The 19,131-nt window shown below is 34.8% G+C and overlaps 1 long non-coding RNA gene across 1 annotated transcript; it reads right to left on the bottom strand.

Moving 5' to 3' along the window:
* Nucleotides 1-1,935: 1,935 nt before the first annotated feature.
* On the bottom strand, nt 1,936-10,921 carry LOC129394865 (uncharacterized). The gene is made up of 3 exons (XR_008622253.2): nt 10,788-10,921; nt 7,961-8,168; nt 1,936-2,037 (listed from the first exon to the last, which is right to left on the bottom strand). It is a non-coding gene; the product is annotated as an uncharacterized LOC129394865 (long non-coding RNA).
* Nucleotides 10,922-19,131: the final 8,210 nt, after the last annotated feature.

Raw genomic sequence — 19,131 nt, 5'->3', positions numbered from 1 at the left:
GCCCGCACAGCTTCCCTTTGAGAATCACTGCCTTGGCTTAGGCCTTCATCATCTCTCACTGATATTTCTTCAGCACATCCATGTTTTTTTGACTCCAGCCTTTCACCCTCTCCATTCTCCTCATCTCAGACAGAACAGCCCTTTAGAGCAAATTTGATTGGTCACATGCTTTAACATGACTACCTGGGTCACCATCATCCTGCAGACACATTTCCAATTCCTCAGCACTCTCTAGAGTCCCCTTCCTTCCTCTCCTGTTTCATCAGTTCTCTTCTCCCTGTCCAATCACACACGTCTTTCATCCCTAACTACTCCCATCTTTCTGCCCTCTTTGGGGATTCTTCCCTCCAATTAGGACATGATCCCTCCCACCTCTCTTTGGTTCCGTCTTCTCTCAGTAATTCCTTACTTCTGGCTTCCTGACTACTTTTCATTTCCCTTCAGTGCTCAGTTCAGGAGTCATCTCCTTCAACAAGGCATCTCGAATCCATCTGAATCACCTTCCATCCCTCTTAAAGCATCCTTCATAACCGATTGCAATTCCTTGCTTATCTACTTAAGCTACCAGACTGAGACCACCTCAAAGGCAGGGATCGTGGCATCCATCTTTGTGCATCCAGGTATCGTCTATGCTATGTATTTAATAATTGGCTTGAACAGAGAAAAAGAAGTAAAATATTATATGAGTTTAGAGAAAATGTGTTGTTAATACATAGTTCCAATGATTTATAGTCCCCTTTCTATTTTAAACTTTAAACTTAACTTTGTCTGCTACAAAATGTTAAAGAAATGAGTCATGGCACAAAAGCAAAAATTAAGAACTTACCACACTGTTAAACAATTAACTAGGTTTATGGCTGTAGCCAACAGATGGATGGTTGAATTTTCCCACCCCATCCCCTAGCACCCTCACCCACTACCACCAACCCCAATTTCCAATGGCTGTAATTAAAAATATGATCAATACTTATTTTTGGTATAATTCTTTGGAAGTCTGAAAGAAGAAACAAATAGGATAATGTTCAATGAGGTTGAAAGATGATCTATAGTACAAGTACAGTTGTGCTATTGTAAGGTTTGCCAGGTGTGGTGGCTCCCTCTTGTAATCCCAGCACTTTTGGGAGGCTGAGGTGAGAGGATTGCTTGAGGCCAGGAGTTTGAGATCAACCTGGGCAACATGGCGAGACACTCTTTACTTAAAACATATACATTTAAAAAGTAAAGTTAACACGATGCTAACGTATATGGGGAATGACATCCGATGATAAATGTGAACAAAACAAAAGAGAAAAGAGAACAAACCCTTTCTGTTTTATTGGAGTTTCACAGACACTTATTGGAATACCACAGGTAGTTATGGTTCCTCTATTTTAAGATGATATGTAAACACTGGAATGATGGTTAAAAATATATATGTGGAAGAATAAGACTGTTTATTATAAAGAAGCCCGAAGACTGATTAAATTGCATTCAAGTATTTGTAAATTTATTTCACAGATAGTGCTAAATCTCTGTTCTCAGTTCCCAGAAACAAGATTAGACTATTTTTCTTCCTGTTTTGAAAAAATTGGATTGCTCTAAAAAGAAGGCAAGCCTACTGTACTTGATTCTGGGCAAATTGAGAAAATGATCAGAAAACTTTTCCACCTCTTTATGCCTTTAACCCAACTTATAAAAATTGCAACAACAAACATGTTGGTGATTAAAACAATGCTCCTTTCAGGGAACTCAATTGCCCGCCAATTATTAATTTAGTCAGGAGGTTTTAAAGCAAGACAAACCAGAGTTCCATGTATACAGTCTACAGAATAGAAATGAAAATACACAGTATCATCATTCCACAACATGCAAGAAAGAAAACTATTTTTTTTAAAGAGGAAAATGTCCTACCATGATTTATGTTTGCTGTGTGATCAGCTGCAGGAAAGTGGTGCTCTCCATTATTCAATCCTTTCATCAGCTTCCAGTGAGAATCTTCTGTGAGAAATGGCTCCCAACCGCAGAAACCCGACTCAAAGTCACAGGCGAGATGCTTTGCTGTTACACGTAGAAGAGAAAACAGGTGAGGAGAAATGAAGAACATGCAGGCAAACACTGCTCTACGCTAGCTAATCATCTTAAGAGGTCTGCAAAATTATTCTGCTTGGTAGTGAATATTCTCTAATGATCGGAATAGCTTTCCTTTATCTAGTCACACACAGTATCTCAGGTGCTGTGTGAGGCATGACCCTTCCACATGCTTCCATCTGTAAGTCTGGTACATTTCATTCTGGTTGGCCATCTGCATTTTATTTAATGATGCAAGGTGGAACTCCAAAGCTTTTCAGGGAGTAACTAATTTGCTTGCCCAGTATAAACCTGCTGAGATGGTAGTTTAAATGAAAAAAAATCCACTGGGAAGGGGGAAGTTTAAATTAATTCTGGACACACAAATAACTTGAGGTCAGCATCTCAGTATGCATTTTATTATTCTATCCTAACACTTTCTCAAAAAAAAAATACCTAGCCATTTTGGAATTGCAGGTAAATTAGATATTCGGAACTGAGCTGGTGTTATCTTTTGTCTTTTTTTTTTTTTTTTTTTTTTTTTTTTAAGGCAGAGTCTCGCTCTGAGGCCCAGGCTGGAGTGCAGTGGTGCAATCTTGGCTCACTGCAAGCTCCACCTCCCGGGTTCACGCCATTCTCCTGCCTCAGCCTCCCGAGTAGCTGGGAGTACAGGCGCCCACCACAACGCCCGGCTAATTTTTTATATTTTTAGTAGAGATGGGGTTTCACTGTGTTAGCAAGGATGGTCTCGATCTCCTGACCTCGTAATCCACCCGCCTCAGCCTCCCAAAATGCTGGGATTACAGGCGTGAGCCACCACACCCAGCCCAACATTTTTTTTTACATGAAAGACATCTGGAGACAATATCACAGTAAAAAATAATGCATCATACAAGATCCTTGGTTTAAATTTATTTCATTTGACTATTATACCAACATCCCCTGTGAAGGTACACAATTCATATTAGCATTTAAAATTGTTTTTAAAGTCCTATAATTTAAAAAACCCCTTTTTCATGGAATTTCCTGAACTATTTTGATTTGAAGATATATCTATCATGCCAACTTTTTTGGAACACAGTGAAGTAGATTCTATATATATATATTTTTTCCTATATGAGTTATTGAAATTTTATATATAAATACAAATGTGTATTTTATTGTGGTAAAATATACATGACATAAATGTAACATTTTAACAATTTTTAATGTAAGCTTCTATGGTATTAGGTACATTCCCATTGTTGTACAACCATTACCACCATCCATCTCCAGAACTTTTTCATTCCCAAACTGAATCTCCACCCCCATTAAGCAATACTTTCCATATCCCCTCCCCTCAAACCCTGGCAACCACCATTTTACTATCTGTCTCTATGAGTTTGCCTACTTTAGGTACTTCATATAACTGGGACCAAACAATACGTGTCCTTTTGTCTCTGGCTTATTTCAAGGTTCATCCATGTTGTAGCATGTGTCTGAAAATTAGATCTATTTCATGTATAAACTGTTCAGGGATCCAATGTGTATCTTTGGACATGTTTGGCATGTTGTATTTTAATTATTTTGATAGAGATTTTTAAAACATATTGCATATATATGTATTAATTTTTTAAGCTTTATTGATGTATAAGTGACAAACAAAATTGTAACTAAGGTATGCAATGTAATGTTTTGATATACATATACATAGAGAAAAGATTACCACAGTAAAGCTAATTAGCATCATTTCATCATATAGTTACCTTTTGTGTGTGTGATCAGAACATTTCAGATCTACTCTCAGCAAATTTCAAGTATACAATACAGTGTTATTAACTATAGTCACCAGGCTGTACACTAGACTCCCAGAACTTATTTATCTTGTAAGTGAACATTTGTATCTTTTGACCAACACCTCCCCATTTCGGCCAGGCCTCAGCCCTGGACAACTGCCATTCTACTCTCTGTTTCTACAAATTCAACTTTTTTAGGTTCCATGTATAAGTGAGATCGTGCTGTATTTGTCTTTCTCTGTCTGGGTTATTTCATTTTGCATAATTCCCTCCAGGCTCATCATTGTCACAAATAGCAAGTTTTTTCTTCATTATTGCTGAATAATATTTCATTGTGAACACATATACATTTTATACACACACACACACACACACACACACACACACCCCACTTGTTTGATCCATTCTCAGAGACTTCAGTTGTTTTGGCTGGATATTTTGAATAATGCTGCAATGAACATGAGGGTGCAGATATATTTTCATCTTAACTGCCTCATTTAATACAGGATTATGTTAATAAACATCAAAAATCTATTGTTTGGTTTTAGAGAAATTTTACTCAGAGTTCATCAGTTAAAGTAATATTTTAAGATCATGACAAAGCTTTCTCTTGCATATTTAACCACTACAGCATACGAGCAGACAAGAAAGAATTTCATTGTGCAGCTGGGAAAAATTCTGGATCATGAAAAGTAAAATATTTTATGAATCCTCCAGAAGTTAATCAGCTCTCTGTGAAATAAGAAAGAAAGCTATGTATGGGAAATGAATGGGGAATATTTCATTTAATGAGAATATATTAGATTCTAACAGGATTATATTATAAATATTGTGTTAATATACATTACAAATACACATTATAAATATTTTATTAATATTGATGCTCTTAAGGACTAGCAAAGTAAAGAGAGTTTTTGCTTCTACCCTGAGAGAACTCTGACTTGTTTGCCTTTAGTTTTTATCAATTTTTTTAGATGCCATCTGTTTCTTCCCCTAGCTGTCTTCCTTCCTGAAGCCTCTTTGGTACAGTGGTTCTCAAAGTTTCATATGCAGACAAATCACCTGGGACCTTGTTCCATGTAGCTTTTGGTTCCGTAAGGCTGGGCGAGGGCCTGAGGTTCTGCATTTCCACTAAGTTCCCAGGTAATGCTGATGCTCTGGTCCATGGAGTCTGCTGTTGCAGCAAAACCCACAGGCCATTTTTATTAACTGATTTTGAAAAGCCACCGGTCTGGAGGCTATGTTATGCCATATATTAAAATAATACCTAAAAGTAAGAGCAACTTGATAATGAGAGAAGACCTGAGTGAGTCTGCCTTTGGGGAAAAGAACACTGGCTGTGGAATACCAACTGACAATCCTCACGAGTTCATATTTACTCATTCTCCAGAATTTGGTAAGTATTCCTGGTGCTATTCAAACTGCTTGCACAAGCTATACCCTCCTAGAGATTCATTCTAAAGTGCAATAAAAAAATATATAAAGATATTTTTCTTGTGCTTCATGAACATGGAAGAATCATTTATGAAAAAAACTTGATATTACAAATTCAAATTTGTAAAACACAAATGTTTTCGTATGTGTAAAATGTTTCAATATGGTTTTAAATTTCAAAGGAAAGCCTCTTTTATTTTGTAAGAATATACATATGCACGTGTCTATATGCAAAAATATATTAAATACTTTAGTGCAGCAAATAGTGTAAATTTATATCAATTCTAATAATCCAAATCTATATAATTTCACAGCATAAATAATTGTATATATATTTACATGAAACACTCATTTTGGTATCAAAATACATGAATACACATATATACTGTATGCAATATGGCTACATTTTTATGACATATTCCCTATATCAAGTCAATCTCAATCATGCAAACATGACAGGTTTTCTTTGGACAAATGAGGTTACACTATTTAAAAACTTAAAAGACTAATAAGTAACACTGTTTTTGTTGAGAAACACAATTACCCATTCCTGCATTCACCCAAAGAAAATAGCAGAATATGGCATCAAGAGCTACTGAACTGGAAAAATGTCATATACATAATCAATGAAACTTCAATAAATGAGAAAATATGTTGAAAATCAAATGCTAAACAATTTTTTAAAGGTGAACATAAAGTATGATTTACTACGGGGAAAATAATGGAGGGGAAAAAGCTAAGCTTCCAAATATACAAGTGCCCAGGTGCAGTGGCTCATGCCTGTAATCCCAGCACTTTGGGAGGCTGAGGCCGGTGGATCACCTGAGATCAGGAGTTCAAGACCAGCCTGGCCAACATGATGAAACCTGTCACTACTAAAAATACAAAAATTATCTGGGTGTGGTGGCACATGTTTGTAATCCCAGCTACTCTGGAGGCCGAGACAGGAGAATCACTTGAACCCGGGAAGTGGAGGTTGTAGTGAGCCGAGATCATGCCATTGCACTCCAGCCTGGGTGACAGAGCAAGACTCTGTCTCAAAAAAAAAAAAAAAAAAAAAAATTATATACGTGGAAAGAAAGGAAATATATTTTCCTTCAGTTATTGACATTAAGAATTATAGAAACTGTTAGAAAGAAATATTTCCCCAACAGAAATGAAGCAAATTGTCTGTAAAAAATTTAAATAAAACATAGAAAGAAACTTCACATACATTGGAGTAAATACATTGCTCTTACATCGCTTGTTTTGAACAAAAGAAGAGAGCAGCCCAAAAGCTCCGTTGAGCTCACACTGGTTAGCCGATTACTTGGTTTAAAGCTAGGAGTCTGAAGTATTAACTGGATTGCTGTTGATGAACATGGCAGAAGGGGATTTTAGCCTTACTTTCTCATCTCCTCTCTCCTGTGTCCCTCCGCATTGCTCTTAATAAAATCCAAGCTTCCCAAGAGAAACCAATTATACAGAGCTTTTCTCTTAAAAGGTGGCATTTATCTTATTACAATATTTTCACCTCTGCTCAACAAAACATCTCACTAAAATAAGACACTGCAGTAAAATAAACGTCAAATTTTTAATATCTTTTTAAAACCACCTGTTTGTGATACAGAAATTGGATTCATATCCTTGGAATTCATGTTTTCTAAAGAGACACAGGGATCTCAGTTGCTAAGTTACCTCATATGAGAATCATCCTGTGGATTGTAAATTAAATTATATTTTTGTTGAACTATGACTATGCTTGAATAGCAATGGGATCTCTTGTCATCACTTCTATCAAAGACTCTTCAGAAAAGGCCTGAAAGAAAGGTGTTGGGGCACTTTGGCCCTCCCAAACGCCAGTCATGGCTGAAGTGATTTCTTTTTTTTTTTTTTTTTTTTCAGACGGAGTCTCACACTGTCGCCTGGGCTGGAGTGCAATGGCGTGATCTCAGCTCACGGCAACCTCCACCTCCCATGTTCAGGCAGTTCTCCTACCTCAGCCTCCCAAGTAGCTGTGATTACAGGTGCCCACCACCACGCCTGGCTAATTTTTTGTATTTTTAGTAGAGACGGGGGTTTCACTATGTTGGCCAGGCTGGTCTTGAACTCCTGACCTCGTGATCTGCCTGCCTCGGCCTCCCAGAGTGCTGCGATTACAGGTGTGAGCCATTGCACCCGGTTGGCTGAAGTGTTTTCTAGGCAAGTAAGAGGAGAGCGGCCCTTCCTCCAGGGCAGCCATGATGGCTGAAGTGATTTCTACAATCATGGTAGCTGCCCTGGAGGAAGGGCCACCCTCCTCCTACTCATCCCTCCCAGCTACAGCTTCCAAGATGATTGACTAGAGAGGAAAAAAGCATACACAATAAAAGTTAGCAACCCATACTATATGCCTCCAAGGCAAAGGTACAAAAAGTTTCCTTCTACCACCCATCTTCTCTTTAATCAAAGCACACACATTCGCACACCCAGCCAACAATAATCACAACTATTCATTTGTAGAATAAATTGAGAGATGTTGCAGACTTTGCAACAAGCACCAAAACATTAAGTTAAAATAGAGATCCCTGAAGGCATAGTACTAATAGTTTCAGAGCAATAATGCATATTTATCACATTTCATACATATGAGTTACCTTTGCCTTGATAGAAACAAAGACTGTTTTAAATCCAACTAACAGTCTTGAATTAGAGCATGTAAACTAGTAAGCCATTCACTCACTTACAGCAAGTTGCTGGGTCTTCATCACTCTCATCGGAGCAGTCCTGCCGAGAGTCACAGACAGATTCTTTGGCGATGCACTGGCCACTAGTGCAAGGGAATTCGTCTGCAGAGCAAAGCTTTCTGGATTGGGTCTGTCCACAGGCATAGACCCAGAGGTGATCAAGGGCAATAAAACTTCTCTGGCTCTAAAGAGTCCCTTCAAAAATAATCTTTAGGAAGAAAAAGATTAATTTATGAGTTTGCAATCTCCTTAATAAGACAAAAAACTAAAGAAGGTTGATAAAGACAAAATAGTTATTGAGAAAAAGTGTTTAAAGCAACCAAGGCAATATATAACAAAGTTCCTGTTTGATAAGCTCAACCCATGCTCATACGACTGATGTAACAAACCTGCACGTTGTGCACATGTGCCCTAAAACTTAAAGTATTAAAAAAAAAAACTGATGGAAACATTTGCTCCACTAAAGGCTCAGAGAAACCTCCCAGGATCAGGCAAAACACAAGCATCCCACTTAACTATCAAAAATGTCCCTGACTGCAAACTTGTTACTTGGTCATCATCTTTACAGCTCTCTTTCTTTCATTTTCAAGGAAAATAAGAAGTACTGTCATTACTTATAGAACAAGAGCTGTAACTGCATCTGACTTATTTTTTAACTAGTGAAATTAGTATTTGAATACATGAAGAAAAATATCAGGCAAACGGAAACAGACACAATATAGGAATAAAAAAATGTAAGGGAATAAACATAAAACTCTATTCAACTTACATAAAAGAGTAACTTCTTTAATGAGAAAAGAAGTGTCAATTAAAGTAAATAAATTTTGTTGTCACCAATTGAATTGCTAGCTTTTCTGGAGATAAGCAATATTAGCAAATGAAACAACCACACATTGCTGGTCAAGTGTAAGATAATGTCAAAGTATTAGCATTCCTTGAGTTTCTACCAAGAGCAATTATTACTTAACACCAAAAGTGCAGAAGTATAAATAGCTGACTGTATCACAGATAACTAATTATTTGCTGTCCAGAACATTAGCCATGAGCTACAGAGGACTATTTCAATTCAAATTAATGAAAATAAAATAAAATTTAGTTCCCTCAGTTATGGTAGCCAAATTTCAATTGTTCAATAGCCTCATGTGATGAGTGGCTACCATACTGGACATCAGATATAAAGCATTTCCATTAGGCAGAAAGTTCTATTAAACAGCACTAAATGTGGTTAAAATTCCAGCCAGATACTAAGAATTAAAATTGACTTCCTTCAGTTTCATCCAGCTTAAAGTTTCTGAATAGATTTTCTTTTCAAAACACGAGGGATAGGTCAGGTGCAGTGACTCACACCTGTAATCCCAGCACTTTGTGAGGTCAAGGAGGTGGATCACTTGAGGTCAGGAATTCGAGACCAGCCTGGCCAATATGATAAAACCCATCTCTACTAAAAATACAAAAAATTAGCTGGGCATGGTGGCACATGCCTGTAGTCCCAGCTGCTTGGGAGGCTAACGCGAGAGAATTGCTTGAGCCCAGGAGGTGGAAGCTGCAGTGAGACAAAATCCCAGCACTGCACTCCAGCCTGGGTGACAGAGCAAGACTCCATTTCAAACAAACAAAATACGAGGGATATATATTTGTTTGATCATTAATAATTACTTAAGGTCAGATTTTCAGTTTGCAAATATGTCTAATAATTTGGTTTAGAAAATAATATTAAATTTAAATCATATCCAACAATAAGAAAACTTTGTATGCTGCTACATACTTTTCCCATAATGAATATCATACATGTAAAAATTATTAATGTATAGCTGTATATTTTCATAGCAGCAAGAGATCAGAAATGCAGAAATGATATCAATTTGAGGTTCAAAAATTGATGGTTTTAAACTTAGATCTCAAAGGCCTATAATTATTGAACGCTAATTACATTACATATCCACTTGAGAACCTGGAATAACTCTCAAATTCATTTTCTTTACATTTTACTTTGTTTTATCTTTGAGTTAAAACAAAATTTAATCTTCAGTTTATAAAAAAAGAAACTTGTTTAGTACCTGAGAAGTTATAAAAACAGATATCAGCCTATGAAAATTAAATAGTGTCAAAATGTTAACTCAATAGGCTGTGATAGGATGTATAAATGGAATATCACTATAAAGAAATGAAATTGGCTTCATAACCCACACATATAATCAGTATCATCATTTTATACTCACACTCCAGCATAAATAAACTTACGCATTCCGTATATCATGTTGGTGCAAAAATAATTGAGGTTTTGGCCATTAAAAGCAATGGCAAAAGCCACAATGGCAAAAGCTGCAATTACATTTGCACCAACCTAATACAACACAAAATATCACTTTAATTTTTTAAGAGACAGCATTCCTATTGAGCCTATGTATGTTTCATATGTTTCTTGGTGTACATAGAGCTTTCCATGTGTTATAAAGATAGGAATTATTGCATTCAAAACATTTGCCTATACTCTACTAAGTTTCAATACCAGTTTACTATTTACCTACTTCATAATGCAATTTGTTTCCCTGGGGCAAAGCATGGTGCTGGGGAGCAAGAAAGGAAGGCTGTGGAGAATGAGGAAGCTGAGAACAAGAGTGGATACACTCTATTTCCCCCGCCATGGGAAATTTGGTCTCAAAAGGAAAAGGTACAATTTAAAAAGTAAGCAATCACTCTCCCCAAATATACAAGCACGCATCCCTAACTTAAATGCTAATTTAACTTTAGCAGTGCATGATCAATTTATTGCTGCAAAGCTAAAACTTAAACCATGATAAAAAAATACTTTTTTTTTCTTTCATACCTTAAATGTCTTCAGATCTTCTGGTATTAACACATCTGCTTTCACCCATTGGCTGTGAGTTGATATGTTGTATGTCCAAAATATTTCTTCTTCCTTTGATTTGAAGAGAAAGACATCACTCATTACCCATATTCTAATCTTCACATTTACATACATGCTCTTTTAATTACATTGTAGTAGGTATTACCTTACCTGTATGATATAAAGTACTAGGAAATCTAAAGTCTTGGTAGTCAAATTGAAAAAGCTGAATATCATTAAAAAATAAGAAAATGAAGCATGTTTATGTAGTAAAGCTGCTTTTTGTAGATAAACAGTATTAGGATGGAACAAAAATTTGGATGAAATCTTTTTAAAAAACAGTACTGCGTTTCAAAAATAAAATTCTAAATAACAGTTAATAAGATCAGCAATTTAAATGTTGATCTCAATAACATTATTACATTTTGTAATATTGCCATGATACTAGAAAAGAAAAAGATTACAGGCAAACAATATAAAGGTTAAAAATGTTGTCAGATGCATTTTCTGCACAATTTCAATTTATACTAAATATTTTTTCCTGTGGAAACATTTGGTCCAAGTTCCAAACAATACAGTTACATTCTGAAAATTATATTCTTAATTTGGTCATTCTATCAAAGGCCTATTTACATCTTTTAGAGAAATCTATGTTATGTACCTGTACAATGATCATTTTTCAGATTGCAAAATCTATGTAAAATTGTTACTACATGCTATGAGTGTAGTAACAAGTCTTTACTGCATTCAAAACATGTATTGAATGTAAGAAGCTCAATAAAAGTCTATGGTGAAACTCCATCTCTACTAAAAATACAAAAATTAGCCAGGTGTGGTGGTGGGTGCCTGTAATCCCAGCTACTCAGGAGGCTGAGGCAGGAGAATAACTTGAACCTGGGAGGCGCAGGTTGCAGTGAGCCAAGATGCCACCACTACATTCCAGCCTGGGCGACAGAGCATGAATCCGTCTCAAAAAAACTAAATAAAATTAAAAAGTCTGTAAGGTACTCAAAATTTTGTCTACGGCATGTATGGCATTGGTCTTTATGATTTATGTTGATGCTTTTATGCTCTGAAATCTTATTTTTATTTACATTTTATTAGACATTCAAATTCACATTTCTTCCCAAAAATAGACCAAATTGTTCATAATGTTTACATATAGAATGCATGAATTTTTAGGTAACAATATGGTAAAAATGTGAAGATTGACATAATTATGTCTCAGGTTGAGCTCTGAGCCTGGCTCTGTCCCACTTTCTAGCATGAGATAGAAAACGGCCCTGAAAGGCAACATCTTGTTTTAATCCAAATGATAAGTGATATCAATATTTGTGTCCTCACTCAGCCTCACATATTTTATGCATGCCCAAGATTTTCTAAAAATGAATCTACTTTCAACTTAGTCCTGCACCCTCAGATGCCTACTCCAAATTTCCAAGACCTAAGTATTTCAGAAGATAGTCTAAATCCATTACAATTTACTTCATTACTTATTCATATCAACTGTGAAGATTTCCACAAGACAATGAAGCACATGGGGCGGACATATTTTCGGCTGATAGCTTTCATGGTGGATCAGGATGAACTGGAGTTATAAAAAGTTGAGACAAGCAACTAATTTTTCTTCTGCTTATTTCTTACACAACTTCAGTTATTTAGCATCAAAACACTTACACCCTACACAGATGCTTTTAGTGACACCTCCTGGCAAATTGCATTCACCACTTTCCCCCGTTTTCATTTTATGAAAATAATTTAGAGCTATTGTGCTCTTCTTTCACAGTGACTAATTGATTCCCCTCTGCTCCCCCTGAAGATGGGTGCACTTACATTTTTGAAAAGTGAGCAGTGTTCTTTCCAAACTTAAATAGTTTTTCATAAGCCAAGTTCATAGTACACAGTGAATGAGATCTATATTTTTCTATACATTTTCCAGTCTGATGGCACTAGCAATGTTTTGTAAAAAGAATTTATTCTTAGTGAAATCAGGTTTCATTTTATTTCTGTTCTTACTCTTCCACTTTCTAGTTACTTTTCACAGGTGTTAATGTAAAAAAGAAATCTCCAACTCAGCAAAGCTTTTCAAGTGATGTTCTACTTTTATCTTAAAATCAGTAAATAATTTTTTTAAAAATATATCTTTGCTCCGCCGGTCCAGGATCAATAATGCCGATTTACCTTTCAAGAAAAATATTTAACATATTTATTAACACTCTATCTCTTAGAGATGCCAGTCTATGCTTTTCTCTTCCAGTGAAGAAATCAAGGGTACCAAAGTCAATGTTGTTGAGTTTCACTACTTTTGATCGCATCTAGGAATAAGACCATGTAATTTGGTAAAGAATTACAAGTAAATTTGGTTGTAAAGAAAAATTACATGTAAATTTCTTGGTAAATAACTACATGGAAACCCTACACAGAACAAAAGTAGTCTGTTGCTATGAGTATTATTTTATAGATCATGGATGCAGATCTAACCCAAGAATGGTTAGATGGTACAAACTAGAATTGCTACACACTTGAGCTGATTCTAAAGAGTGAACTCTTTATTTAACAACTTGCCTTCACCTGAGTTTTTCACTTCTCAAGTTCTAATGTCCTCTGGAAATAAAGAAAACAACCTTCAGCATTCTTGCTAGATATTTCTTGGCTTACCTCCTCACATTTATAGAGTAATAGATGTTCGCAACATACAACAGCATTCTGTTCATGGAAAGATGTAAATCATCATTTTCATCAAGAGCTACTTTTTTAAATGATAGGTTTGTTTGGAGTCATTTTAAGTGTGTGATAAAACATTGTCTTGGGACTTAAATGTACTTTGATGCAGATTTTGCATCAGTGAGTAACATATGTATAGAGGATAGCAAATAGTGTCAGAAAAGACAGGACACCTCACAGGATACTAACAAATCAAACATCAGTCAACAATCTCTAAGATGTACATTCATTTGGTTCTGGTTAATACACTAGATCATTTCCCTATGATTAACTTCTTTTCTTATAATATGAGACAGAATCTTGATAACTGTATTACTGATTAATAGAGTTAATGATGTGTGGTATCTAAAGTCATTTTTATATGATGTAACACTTGAAGCCAATTTGTTTTCACTCTTTTCTTGTATGGTTCTAAAGCCACCAGAAGAATGGCATGGCTCATTTTCAGTAATTCCAATCTATATACATTCATAATTACATACATACTAAATACACACATTCATAATTACATAATACATATACACATTCATAATTACATACACAGTACATACTCACATTCATAATTAAATACACAATTCCATTCTACATGCATTGAAACTTTTAAAATACATCACTCATTTTCAGAGCAGATTAAAATAATCCTCAGGATTAGACCATATTATAATACAAATTTCCACTTAAATTTAGGCTAAAAATTCATTCAATTTTAATGAAATAATTAATTATCTGTCATCTGAAAAGCATTACCATAGGCCCACATATATAATTTAACCATTTTAACTATAATTTAAACTCATCGAAATTATTCTAGAATTTCTCTACTATGCCTTTATTGAAGAAGGAGTTGGAAATTATAGAATGTTGTAGATTGCATGGAGGCTTGCTGGGATTGGTTCAAACAGCACAGGTGACAGCAACTGAAATATTGAGGCATGAATGGTGGAACATACATGGATACAGTTAAATTTTTTCTCTCTTCCTTTTTGGTAAAATTGATCCCACGCATCTGGACAGTTTGTAATGCTGCAGGAAGGATAGGGAGATGTTGTCCCCTTTTCTTCCTCCCCCCACACCTTACCAAATGGAGTGAAATATATTAAATAGATTGCAGGGCAGTGACTACAAAGTACTATTGCAAAAAACACAAAAACATAACAAGTTCCAGAATGCCAGGAAAATTATATCTCATTCAATTAAAAAAGAATTTATGTACATATGTATATTACTTTATATATCTATATGTGTGTATATGGATGTGTGGGGAGATATATATATATATATAAAATCACAGCCACATATCTACAGATATGTAATATATATATGACATCCATATTTATCTATCTATATATTTATATCTATATTGATGTGTAGAGATATATATCTATAGATATCTCACATACATATAGATATAATTATGTGAATCATATAAATCTGGATACATAAAATAATAAATATATTATTTGTTATATATTATATTACATATAATTATACATTATATATTATTTATTATGAATATATTTATTCATCTCCAGTTTCTGGCAGATAGTTCCCAAAAACCTGTTAATTTCCTAATCAGTAGGGATGTTAATAGAATCTTATGGGACTCATCACCAGAAAGATCAAGCTATGATTAGAAGCTTGGAACTTTCAGCCCCACCTCTTTGGGGAAGACGAGAGGGGCTGGAGATTGAGCTAATAAATGATCATACCTATGTGACAAATCCTCTATACAAATTCCTGAAGTACAGGTTTCAGAGAGCTTCTAGATTGCTGAACGCATTTTGGTTCCTAGAGGGTGCACACCCGGGAATGCATGGAAGAGAAGCACCACCCCTCTTTCCACATACTTTGCCTTATTCATCTCTTCCATACGGTTGTTCATCTACATTTTTAATAATAAATGGGTAACATGAGTAAAGTGTTTTCCTGAATTCTGTGAGCCATCCTAGCAAATTATCAAACCTAAGAAGGGGGTCATGGGAACTCCAATTTATAGCTGGTAGGTAAGAGGCACAATAGGAAGCTTGTGATTGACATCTGAAGTAGGGGTAGTCTTGTGGGCCTGAGACCTCAACCTGTGGAATCTGTACTATCTTCACGTAGCAGTGTCAGAATTGAGGCAAATCAAAGGACACTCAGTTGGTGTCCACTAGAGAACTGAATTGCTGTGTTGGAAAAAAAACATGCATCTGGTGTCAGAAGTGAGATATTGGGAGTGCTGAGTGCGTAAGAGTAGAAAAAGCAGGGTGTTTTCCTATACTATGGAATCAGCTGTCAGTTTGTTTTTATCTGTTATACTAATTGGAGTACTCACCCAGCTTTACACTTTAGAACTCATTGAGCATATTGGACAAGGAGAGAGAAGAAGAATGGACTCACTCTACCCAGTGTGCCATTGTTCAATATTTAATCAATAATTACCAGTCTTAAAAATTATGTCTACTGCTACCCAAACAAGTAAGTTTTAACCATTATATTTATAGTTCTAATGATATATACATGTAATGTCCAAAACAGATCACATCAGAGCTTCAATACAGAGCTCACAATACAGAATCTCAGCTATCCCATTTTTATTAGATCTATAGTTTCTTTAATATACTTCCATGAATTTTGAAAACTTTATGAAATAATATTGGGCAAGTTATCACATTAACTTTTGTACATGAGAGTGTCCCCTATCCTAGTTTCTTAATCATTCTTTTTAAAAGTATACCAAATAAAGTCAAGTTAAAGAATAAAAGCCTATGCGCAACTGAGAAATCAAAACACAAGTTGCCAAGAGTTAGAAACTTCATTGATTCGATGAATTTGAAATAAATGCAACTTTCTTCTTACCATATTATTGTACAGTCTTACTCTCAGGACACTGCTTTCCATTGCATAATAGAATTGAAGATGACAGCTCTTGCCCAGGCAATGACACACAGAGCTATTTAGGTAAGCCCTGCTGTCTAAATGGTTAAGAGTGAAAGCATGCTTAGCGCCTACCCATACATAATAACCTGAAAGATAAAAGAAAAAAGAAGCAATTTAGGAAAACATTAGCTTCTTTCTGTCTGACTAAAACTATCACATTTCTGAAGTTTTCAAAACCAGACTTATAACACAAATATTTTACTTAAAAGGATAGAGTGTTTTCAAATGATTACATCAACTACAAATAACAGGTTTTCATTTTTATATATCATTTCCAATATGTAGAGAAATCTCCTAATTTCTATAATCAAAATTTGATAACACCCTTTTGTAAAAATTCAAGATTCCTGTAAAAGAAACCTACATATACAAATTGCTATACCACCAAATTATTGTCATTTTCTTTTAAATATCACAATTCAATCCTTTTTTAATCAAGAATTTCTCTTCATCCTTCCCAGAATTCTTGCCCCTCTGGATGATTTTTTGATTTACTTTTTGTAGAAAATCCTTTATAGTTTTAGGAAATACAACTTAAAATGTCTTCTTTCTTACCAAGCCACATAGAGGTATGAGATATCTACAGTCCTTTTAAACGTCACCTATGGATTTTGTTTTACATAAAGATATTGTATATAAATTTTTCCCCATCTGATATTTAAAACCAGTTGGAGCTGTTCTTGAACTTAATAACAATGACAACACAGATTTATAAAGAGATTTCTATAATTTTACACTTCATTTTCAAAAATAAAGTCTGAAATGCTTCTTCATGCTACTGAAACTGCTGCACGTCTCTGACATTTATTTAAAAAGAAGTCTCTAAGGAAACCCAAATACAACAAGAAAGACAAAAACAAGAACATGAGACCAAATTTTAGCCTCACATATTTACAGCTACAGCAAATACTAAGCATAATATGATCCTTAACTGGATAAACGTAATGTAAAAGCTTACACTATTTACATTAATGTCTTTTGCACAGTAAATCATGTCTGACTTTCAACAAAAAATTACAAGGCACCTGCAAGGCAAAAAGCAGTTTGAAAAGAGTAATTCTAAAAAGTAAAGTCTATTAATCTTTTTAAAAATAGTCTGTACACTATTCACAATAGCAAAGACATGGAATCAACCCAAATGCCCATCAATGATAGACTGGATAAAGGAAATGTGGTACATATACACCATGGAATACTATGCATCCATAAAAAGGAATGAGATCATGTCCTTCGCAGGAGCATGGATGGGGCTGGAAGCCATTATCCTGAGCAAACTAATGCTGGAACAGAAAGCCAAGCACCACATGTTCTCACTTATATGTGGGAGCTGAACAACTTGAACACAGACACAGGGAAGGGGAACAACACACACTGGGGCCTGTTGAGGGGTGAGGGGAGGGAGATCATTGGGATAAATAGCTAATGCACGCTGGTCTTAATACCTAGGTAATGGGTTGACAGGTGCAGCCAACCACCACAGCACATGTTTACTTATGTAACAAACCTGCACATCCTGCACACGTAGCCTGGAACTTAAATAAAATAAATAAACATAATAATAATATTACTGCTACCCCCAAAAAATAAAAAACTAAAAAATAATAATCTGCACAGAAAAATATATAAATATAATGCTAAAGACAGCAAAAACGAATTACATTTATAAATTGTACAAAAAAGAAATTAAATTTCATGCAATTCTAATACATTCTATTAAAAACATATTAAGATACACTGGGAAATAAATAAGAAAATATTAGCAAGTATACACTTAAAACAAAAATAAATTAAGACTTTAAATTAAATGCCCAATAGGCAGAATATAACCTAGACTGGCCATAGTGTCAAAGAGAAAATTCATGTACCAGAAGCCCTGAAATGTAACTCAAAATAGAGTAAATTATATAGAAAATAAAAAGGAGGAGTCAGGTTATGGAGTGTGAACATTAGTTGTGTTTAATAGAAACTCAAGATGAAAAGATTAGAGGGAGTAAGAGAGAATTACTTGAATAGAATAACATAATTTCTGCAAGTGATGATATATGTGCATTCTGAGCATTAAAAATGAAACATATACTCATTCCTGCACTCATCATACTGAAATTTTCAAATAACAAAGATAAAGAAACATTTTTAAAATCTGCATTAAACTAAAAACCATTACATGCACTCAGACTTCTCCGTCACTACAGCACATATCAGGAGCTAAAGAGGGAAAATCACCCTGTACTTAGAAATAAAAAAAAAAAATTCTAAAATTGTATGACCAGATAAATTATTATTTCGAAGTGAGAACAATTTTAAAACATTTTAAGTTTACAGGTACTATGGGAGCTCATCACCACAGATCTTTTCTAAAGAAAAGAAAAATTGATTAAAGAGTCAACCTTTGCAAGGGGATAAGGGAACCAAGAAGGAAAGCATAAAATCTAAAAAACAATGGTGAGTAAGAAAAATAATGAAATATATAAACTTACTAATTACAAGTATCATAACAAGATATTGACTTTAAAACTCTTTAAAATGTTCAACTGTAACTCAGGACCAAAAAATAATTAAATGATAATTTGGTCTTTCTCATGTTCAAGAAGGCAGAAATACTAGAGCACTTTAGGTTTTGTTAAAGAAATTTCATATAAAGAATATACCCTAAAAATTAAGAATAGTCATAACAATAAGA

The sequence above is a fragment of the Pan paniscus genome, chromosome 21, assembly GCF_029289425.2.
Source record: "Pan paniscus chromosome 21, NHGRI_mPanPan1-v2.0_pri, whole genome shotgun sequence".
NCBI classification, from domain to species: domain Eukaryota; kingdom Metazoa; phylum Chordata; class Mammalia; order Primates; family Hominidae; genus Pan; species Pan paniscus.
Note: the sequence above shows the minus strand (reverse complement) of the source record. Positions and strands in the feature narration are given on the sequence as shown.